Raw genomic sequence first — 9,798 nt, 5'->3', positions numbered from 1 at the left:
TTCACTTGTTGGTGGAGGGATGAGGGGACGGCCTTTAGGTCATGAAGCCAAGGGCGTCCCAACAGTAAATTGAATGAGGCTTTAATATCTACTACTTGGAAAGTAGTAGCATGTTCTATTGCTCCCGCCATTACATTCATGGTAATTTTACCAAGAGCTTGACGACGAGTGTTGTCGTAGGCTCTTATTCCTTGCGTTGATGGGGTTAATTCTTCATCCCTTATGCCTAGCATCCTCGCAGTTCTAAGTGGACAGATGTTAATGGCTGATCCATTGTCTATAAGAGTCATAGGGACGTTCATTCTCTTGCAAACTACTGTGAGGTTTAATGCCTTATAGTGTTTGTCACCTTCTGGGGGTAAATCCTTGTCAGAAAAGGTGATCAAATTGATGGGACTAGGTAGATCACTCGTGAGGAAGTTAGCCAACCCCTCAAGAGTGGTGTTAGAATCTATCCCTATTTTGTCTAAGGCATTCATTACAGCCAACCTATGTTCTCGAGATGTGGCCAGACGTTTCCATACGTTTATTTCAACTTTTGTCTTCTTAAACTGTTTGACGATATCATTATCTTCAATGATAGGCATGGGAACTTGTTGTGTGGTTGGCATGGGTTGTGTTGAAACAGGAGGTTGCATTCTCCCGGATCTTGTGAGGACGTCTATTGATGAATCTTCTTCAACCCAAAAGTCATCCATGGCATATGACACCGAAGGCGGAGGTCCTACCATGTCTTTTAAGTAGACTTCTTCTTCGTCGCTGTCCCAAACTCCATTAATACTTGCATCCTCTTCTTGTGGAACTTAGACTATCTTCTTTTCATCAATCATTTTCTGAATTAAATCCTTGAATTTAAAACAGTTTTCGGTAGTGTGACCTCCTGATTGATGATATTGACAGTAATATCTATCTGTCCTTTTCAATGATTCAAATGGTCTCGGTTCGAGAGGTTTGATTTCTTCACTCTCGGAGAGCATTTTGAACATTTGTACATATGGGATCCCAATTGGAGTGTAGAGTCTATTACTCTTCTTGGGTTTTTCGGTGACTTGTAAAGGAAAACGTTTTGCCTCATAAGTCGTTCCCATGGGTGTGAACTCTTCCTTGGGTTTACTTTTCGGGAGTGGAACCTCGTCATATTTCTCCTGAAGTTCTTTTATAGCCTTGAGAGTTTCACGTAGCAAGTGCGATCCTTCGATCATAGATAGTGTAAGCGATTGTATGTCCTCTTTACTTGCTAATTCCGGAAGATTATCCATGGCGTCGAAAAAGATCTCCTCCTCTTCTTCGATGACATGGATTTCTGTAACAGGTTTGATGAGAGACGAGGGGTGAACCTCGTTTTCCTCATCAGAGATAGCCAAAGAGTGAGCGAGCGGCGCATTATCAATACTTGGCTTTTTACTGGCAGGGGGCAACGGCAGCTTGTTATTGTCGAAGTCTTGGATAGCTTCTTTAAGCTTCCAACAGTTCTCGGTGAGATGGCCCCTACCTTGGTGATACTTGCAATGTGCATTAGGGTTCCAATTAGCCGACCTCTTTTCGACTGGTGGGTCCCCAAATGGTCCAATAGGAATTATAAGACCTTTTGCATTTAATCGGTCAAATGCGGTGTCATAACTCATGCCAATAGGAGTAAAGTTCCTCCTAAATGGTTTCTTTTGTCCTTGATTATTCATAGCAAGGACTTCACCTAGGTTAAAAGTGCTAACATTGTTTGAGTGGGTGGTTTTGGAAGAAGAATGATTGTCGTTCTTCTTGCCTTTCCAGCCACTATTGGAGTTATTGTTGGCAGCTTTTAACTTAGCCAGGTCGTCTTCAATATTGATTCAAATGTCGTAGACGGCCTTGAAGGTATGGAGATTATTCTGATACTTGAGATGCTTGGAGTATTTTTCTTGAAGGTTTTTGATGAATAACCTTACAGACTCTTTTTCACTGGGCACCTCAATCATCTTAGCTGAGGTTTCTCTCCATTTGTTAAAGAAGGATGTGAAGCCTTCATTCTCCTTTTGTTTGAGGATTTCAAGTTCCCTATGGTCAGTCTCAACTTGAATGTTGCATTTGTATCTATCAACGAAAGCGTTTGCTATGGACTCCCAGGTGGAGGTTTTTTCTTTCTCGAGAGAAAAGAACCATGGATGGAAAACGGTCTCGAGAGATAGTGAAAACAGAGAGGGGAACACCTTCTTGTCGATACCCTTAATACTCATTATTGTTTCGAAGGCTTTTAAATGAAAATAAGGGTTATCGGTTGCTTTGAATTTCGGGATGTCGTTGGCATTGAACATCTGCGGAAGAAGATCTTTGTCCACCGAGACCCCTTGTGAACTAATCCCTTGAAACTTGTAGTCTCTAGATAGTTTGCTAAGACTCTCTTGCATGAGGTCCATCTGTTGTTGTTTCACGGGATCATCGATCTTAAGGGTTAGGATCTTTAGTGCCTCAGTCACGGTAACCAGTTGGTTCCTGAGCTCATTGACTTCTTCTTGTGTTGCCATTAATGTTCTAGCTTTCCTCTTACGAGCAATGGGTTTGTCGAAAAGTTGGACTTGTACGAAAAGATTTTCTTTGATTAACCGCCCTTCCTTTCTTGACCACGCGCTGTAATTTAGACCATTTTTATTTTAATTACTTGACTCAAATCGACCTTGACTTTATGGTTTTAAAGAGGAAAAATAAAAAATAGGTGCATATTTTTTGGCAAAAATAAGGTATATATTTTTTTAGGAACCAAGTATGGTATTTAAATTGGAGGATTAATATCCGACTTACCCCCCTAAAAAAAAGACGGAAAAAACGCGCATACAAGACTTTCTTAAACATGGTTAAAGTACGTGTGTTGGTGTGTGCGTTGAGTGTAAGTGACATGCTTGGACTCTTGTGTAAGACCATGGGACTTGGTGTCTAGACTCAATTAATGACTTAACAAAGTGTTATTAACAGTAAAATTTAACCAAATTAATTAGCCAACTGGTTAATTAGACGCAAAGTGATGACTCGATCAATAATCTGAACTGTCGTCAAAACGACAAGACTGGCGCCTCTCTTTGCAGTGTAGCGCCAGACGACAGAACTGTCGCCAGGCGCCACACTACAGAGAGTGGCGCTACAGTTCAAACTTTGGCGCCATTGCTGGAGCTTCAATCTGAAACTGTTTTCGGTATTATTAATCAACAGGGGTATGCCTAAAGTCGTACTAGGTCAATTCTAGTTAAAATATTAGACTTTATTTACTCAAATTAATTAATTAATTAATTAATTAATTAATTAATTAATTAGGAAAAGTTCTTTTAGTCATTGATTTATTTAATCTTAGCACAAGTCAAACAAACGGTTAAGAAAAACATATATCATATGCACAAATAATGCACAATTAGTCAAATAGGCACAATATGATGCAATGAGTTTGCAACCTAACCATGGCTCTAGTTCTCTAAAGTTCGGGATATGGGTTAGTCAATAGAGGGTCCATGGTTAATTGTCTGGATGCACTGCGCGAAAGCCTAACCGTGAAGGGTTGGCACGAGTGGATGGGACACCGCGAGTTTTAGAAAAAACTCGCTTCCATGGTTTGGTGAATTCAACATTCCCGGATGTACCCTTTGTTGCACAGAGCGTTCAATCAGGTAGATGGAGCATGAATTCCCAAGGGGTTATGTCCATATGTAGAACACATATAGGTTTCAGAAAAGTGAGAAAAACTCAATCAGGAAGTAGGATCGAGCAAACAGTGCTAAAAACTGGTCGAAATTAGAGCGCATATTTCTGGCTCGGTATTGGAAGAATTTGGCGCCAACAAACAGAGGTTGGCGTCAGCTTTTGGCTTTAGCGCCTGGCGACAGAGCTATCGTCTGGCGCTAATGCCAAAATATTGGCGCTAACTTCTGTTCGCTGACGCTAATTCCTACATGCCTCAGCAGCTTTCTGTGCTCGATAAAATTTTCCAGTTTTGCACAGTGTTATTTCGGTCCTAGTTGTGAAAGATATTCCTCAAATTTTCTACGTGTAAAAATCCTATGTTTTAACTCATTACGGATGGTCTTTCCAATGAGATCTTTTTCATGCATATGACAATAATGTTAATCAGAATTACGCACATGAAATACTTAGAACTTTTCGAGTCTCATCCACTCATTCTAAATCATTGCCGAAATAAATTCCAGGAATTAAAATATAAATCCTCCCCAGCGGAGTCACCAAAAACTGTAGGGAATATTTCAAGCACTAATCCCTAGCTTGAACCCCACTGTGATCATACACTAAAGTACGGTGGCGTCCAAAGGGAAAGAAGATAGAGCAAAAGAGTCGCCAACAAGTTTTTTAGGAACTTGTAAACCGTTCACGAGGTGAAGGTTACACCCCTTAACGATCCAAAAGATCGTCAACTTCAATAGGTCTCGAACCATGACTGGTAGTTCGGGGATGAAGGTGTAAATCCAACCTAAAAGAGATTGAACCTGCCCTAATAATAGGCCTCTACTTTATTCTGATCGTATTCATGTGCGCTTTCTGACTAACATGAAATCAATAGGTTTATCCCTAAACCTGTTTATCTATGTTGGTTGAATATTAATGCATAAATAAATCTATTATTGGCGATCACTTGAATTATAATCAAATTAACCCTAAACAAGATTATTAATTATCTTATTAAGCGTGATTACAAGTACCAATTCCCTTTAAACATGTATAAAAGGTGTGATCAAGCAATAACAATAAATATATAATGTATCAAGCAACATAATAAATAATAATCATAATAACAATAATTATAATCATAATAATTATAAAAAAAAAATAATCATGTTAAAGCATAATAGCAAGATCCTAGGCACGATACTAACAAGATTAATAACAAACCCTAGCATGTTACTAAACAATAAAAATCAAAGCTTTAACCCTAACATGATACTAACGATATAAATATTAGAAAGAAAATAGGAAGCATCATAATAATAATATTTGATATTAAAGTTACCCTAGACATGATACTAGGAATTATAATAACAATTTAGACATGATTTCTACATCATAACATCAATAAAAATCATTAAAGTACTTACTTGGATGCCTCGTACCTCTTTCTAATAACAAAATACACACGTTAGTAACTTCAAGGAAAATAATAAATCAAACAATTAAATTAAATAATTGAAAGAGAGATTTGGGACCAAACCCTCATAAATTAAACCTTTCACGTTTAGGGCGAAGGCAACTTCGAATATGGCTAGGTGTATCTAAGTCTTGCGGATGCGGAATTTTGTATTTGTGAAAAGGCTAGTTTAGAAAAGAGAGAGAGAGTAATCAAGAGAATCTTGATGAGAGTTGGTGAATGAAGAGAATTGGTGAATGAAAACGGAGTTTTTAGGAAGCTATTTATAGAGAAAATCAGCCAAAAAGATAAAAAAATCAAAACAGAGTTCTGACGCGTAAAACCAAGGTTAGCGCCAGGCGCTGACATTAGCGCCAGGCGTTAACGCTAGCGCCAAGAGCCAAGCTTAGCGTCAGGCGCTAATGCTGGTGTTTGGTGCTGACTAAAATATTGACACGTTTTCTAAAATCAGATAGAAATTGCCCGTACAGGAGGATTAAATCGTATTTTCTTCAAAAACATTCTTTTGTTCTGATTAAAACTCTAAAAAATCAACAAAAGTCAATTTATCAGTGCTAATTGATTTAGGAATGAAAAGAACCTTCTAGAAGAATCTAGAAGACTAAAACCATTCCTAATTGCATTAGGAATGATAAACCCATATTAGGCCCTTCTCTAGATCATTGGGCCGCATATAAGACTCAAACCGGGCCCAGTTCAGTAATTTGGCCATAACTTCCTCAATATTCATCGGAATTGGGCTTATAATATATCGTCAGAAAGCTATTTTCAAGCCCTATCCAACTACACTATTATTGGACCCATATCATGGACCAACAAAATCGGGGGCTATTTTCTTAAAATAGGTTTTCAAAAACAAAGAGAAGAGAAAAGAAATTAAAACTATCTGCAATACTAAACTTTCCACACTTTCACTTTATTCTATTATGATTCGACGTGAAAGGTAGTCATCACTGGGTTTGGTTTTGGAGAGACACAAATGGGTGTCTACACATGTTAGTACCATGTTAGGTTTAAAGCTTTAATCTTTGATGTTTAGTGACATGCTAGGATTTGTTATTAATCTTGTTAATATCATGCCTAGGGTCTTGCTATTATATTTAAGCTTTATTATTAACATGATTTTGATTATTGTTATTATTATGTTGCTTGATGTATATTTATTGTTATTGCTTGATCATGCCTTTTATGCATGTTTAAAGGGAATTTGTACTTGAAATCATGCCTAATAAGATAATTAATAATTTGGTTTAGGCTAATATGATTTTAATTCAAGTGATCACAAATAATAGTTTTATTTGTGCATTAATATTCAACCAACATAGATTAAACAGGTTTAGGATTAATATAATGATTGCATGTTAGTCAAAAAGCGCACATGAATACGAGCAGAATAAAGTAGAGGCCTATTTTATAGGGCGGGTCCTTTCTTTTGTAGATTGTATTCGTACCTTCATCCCCGAACCCTATTTGGTTCAAGACCTTATGGAGTTGACGATCTCATGGATCGTTAAGGGGTGTAAACTTCACCTCGTGAACGGTTTACAAGTTCCTAAAACTTGTTGGCGACTCTTTTGCTCTATTTTCTTTTCCTTTGGACGCCACCATACTTAAGTGTATAATCACAGTGGGGTTCAAGCTTGGGGTTATGATGCTTGAAATATTCCCTACATCGTGGCAAAAGGTTAACTTTGATAAAACAACGGTTTCTTTTAGTAAAGGTGTGCCTTAAGATAGGCGTGTAGCTTTGGCAGGTAGTCTTGGGGTGAAGCTCGTGGATGTTCATGATCGTTATCTCGGGCTACCCACCGTTGTTGGTAGGTCGAAAAAGGTAATCACTAGAGGTGTGTAGGAGAAATTATGGAAGAAACTACAAGGTTGGAAGGGGATGGTGCTTTCTAAGGCGGATAGGGAGGTTATGATAAAGGCGGTGGCCTAATCTCTCCCTACCTACGCTATGAGTGTGCTCCAGTTTCCATCTTCTTTTTGTGATGAAATCAGGTCGTTAGTTGCTCAGTTTTGGTGGGGTCAAAAACAAGGGGAAAGAAAAATTCATTGGCTTGCGTGGAAAAAATTATGTAAGCTAAAGAATGAAGGGGGGCTTGGTTTTCGGGACTTTAAGCTTTTTAATTGGGCTTTACTTGGAAAGCAAGCATGGAGACTTGCTATGCAACCGGGCAGCTTGCTGGAACAGGTATTAAAAGGCAAATATTACCCATCGAAAAGCTTTATGGATGCAGATTTGGGTTCGTCTCCACGTTATACTTGGAGGGGAATTTTGGAGGCTCGTTGGGTTTTAAGAAGGGGAATGCGATGGAGAGTTGGAAATGGCAAAAAAATTAGAGTTTGGGATGATCTGTGGCTTCCTGGTACCCAAACTCTTAAGGTGCTCTCTCCTAGAGGAAATGTCAGCTCGGATTTAAAAGTCTGCGACCTTATTGACCCTGTGAGAAAATGCTGGGGTGCTACTGCAGTTGCTAGCACTTTTCTTCCTCTTGAGCAACAAAGTATCTTGAATATTCCTTTGAGTAGTCGTCTTCCAGAGGATTTGTTGTGTTGGGATTTAGAGAAAGATGGGACTTATTCTGTAAGATCTGCATTAGGGCGCTCTTTGATGATGATTGGAAAAAAGCTGAAGGAGCGGCAACAACTCTCATCAGTATTTGGGAGAAATTGTGGGGTGTTCGTGTGCTACCTAGGGTCAAGATCTTTCTTTGGCGTGCTTGTCAGAATGCCCTGCCTACTAGAAAAGGGCTGAGTGTGCGTATGAAAGAGTTTGATGCGTTGTGTGGGGTCTACAAGGGAGCGGAGGAAACTGCAATTCATGCCTTGAAGGAGTGTGCTCTGGCTCAGGATATTTGGGACGAGTCTCCTTATAAGAATTTGGGTGAGATGCGCTTCTCTTGTGTTGCTGATTGGTGGGATCACTGCTTCAAGGAGCTAGATGAGATAGATGTTGAAAACATTCTCACCATCTGTTAGGCGATTTGGAGTGCTCGAAACTCCTAGGTGATTGAAGGTGAGCAACCAGACCCTGCAAGCATAATCAGCCATGCCTTGAAGATCAGTGGGGAAGTGAGAGAGGTGGGTAATGATGCTGGGTTAAAGTCGGGGCAACAAGCTGCTTGTCATCCCGTGTCCTGGTCTAAGCCTGCGGTGAGAAGCATCAAATTGAATGTGGATGCTGGTCTGTTGAGGGATATTGACTCGACTTTTGGTGTTATTGCTCGTGATTGTGATGGGCAGGTGCTTGGTTGTGCTTCGTATCAGTGCAAAGAAGTATGGGAAGCGAAAATTGCAGAGGCAAAGGCTCTTTCATGGGGATTAATTAAGCTGGGCAATTGAGATAGGATACAAGAGGATTGTTATCGAGAGCGAGTGTTTGATGCTGGTGCAAGCTTTGCGTGATGGTTCAAGAGGGCAAAGCACTTTTCATCTTCTTTTAGAAGATATTCTAGCTTTATGTTCTAATTTTGAGTCTTTTTCTTGGTCTTTTGTTAAGCGTAGTGGTAACCGGGTAGTGCATACTTTAGCTCACTTTCAACCTTGGGAGTTGGGTCGAAGAGTATGGGTAAATGATGTTCCGGATAGTATTTTGTCTTTGATTTCCGAAGATCTTATAATATAGTTTTCCTTTGAGAGGGGTTTCAAAAAAAATATATAAAAAAATAAAAAATAATAAAATAATAATAATAATAATAATAATAATAATAATAATAATAATAATAATAATAATAATAAATTGAGTTTTAGTCATGCACAAGCCTTTAACTAGTATTATCATAATAACGACACAAAATACATTTCAAAAACATCAACAATAGATCCATAAGCTTGTCGACACATTTCCACAAACGTGGGCGAGCAACAACCTCCGCCCTGAAAACAAAAAATGGGGGCAATCACAACCGCAATCATAGCAGTGGTGGGTCTAGCATTAGGCTGGATTGCAGTCGAGATGGCCTGCAAACCTTGCCTCGAGAAAGGCCGCGAAGCCATTGACCGTAACCTCAACCCCGATTACGACCCCGATGACGACGCCGCCAACAACAACATCCGCGCTCCTCTCAACCCCGACGCTGATTCTTCCGAATCAACCCCTTCTAAGCCCGTCTGATTTCGATCTGCAATCTCCCTCAATCTGATCTAAATGAAATCGAATCTTCTGTTTCTTTTCTTTTTTTTTTTTTTTTTTTTTTTGGATTGGATCATGGATTTGGGTTTTTTGTTGTGTGATTTTGGTCGTTGTGCAAGTTTTTTGTAATGTAAAAATTCTTAATCATAGTGTCAACGATTTTTCTATGTCAAAGATGAATTACAGCATTGTATTATAGTGCTCTGTATTTTTAATTTTCTTTTCTACCGTATTTGTTTATTACTCGCTTGATTGTATAATGTATAGTTTCTTTTTGTCGTCTCTTTAAATGTTCCATTTAATAATAGAGAAAACCTAATTAAGAGTAATCTTTGAAAAAAAAACTAAAGTCATGATTTTGTTTAATTTGTCTTAGTGTATAGTTTAAACTTTTAAATCCCCTTCCATTCTTGCAAGTGTAACTTGTTTACCTTTTACAAAATTTATTTAGGGTCTGTTCATATTTACTGAAGTGAGCTGAACTGAACTGACCTGAACTGAAGGGAAATTAAGAGCTGAACTGAACTGAACTGAACTGATTGAAGCT

At 38.7% G+C, this 9,798-nt stretch overlaps 1 pseudogene; it reads left to right on the top strand.

Annotated features, from left to right (window-relative positions):
• The first annotated feature begins 7,073 nt into the window (after positions 1–7,073).
• Positions 7,074–7,874, top strand: LOC145636986 (putative mitochondrial protein AtMg00310 pseudogene; annotated as a pseudogene).
• Positions 7,875–9,798: the final 1,924 nt, after the last annotated feature.

Source organism: Chenopodium album, chromosome 6, assembly GCF_948465745.1.
Source record: "Chenopodium album chromosome 6, dcCheAlbu1.1, whole genome shotgun sequence".
NCBI lineage: Eukaryota > Viridiplantae > Streptophyta > Magnoliopsida > Caryophyllales > Amaranthaceae > Chenopodium > Chenopodium album.
The sequence above is the reverse complement of the archived record's forward strand: the minus strand, read 5'-3'. Positions and strand labels throughout refer to the sequence as shown.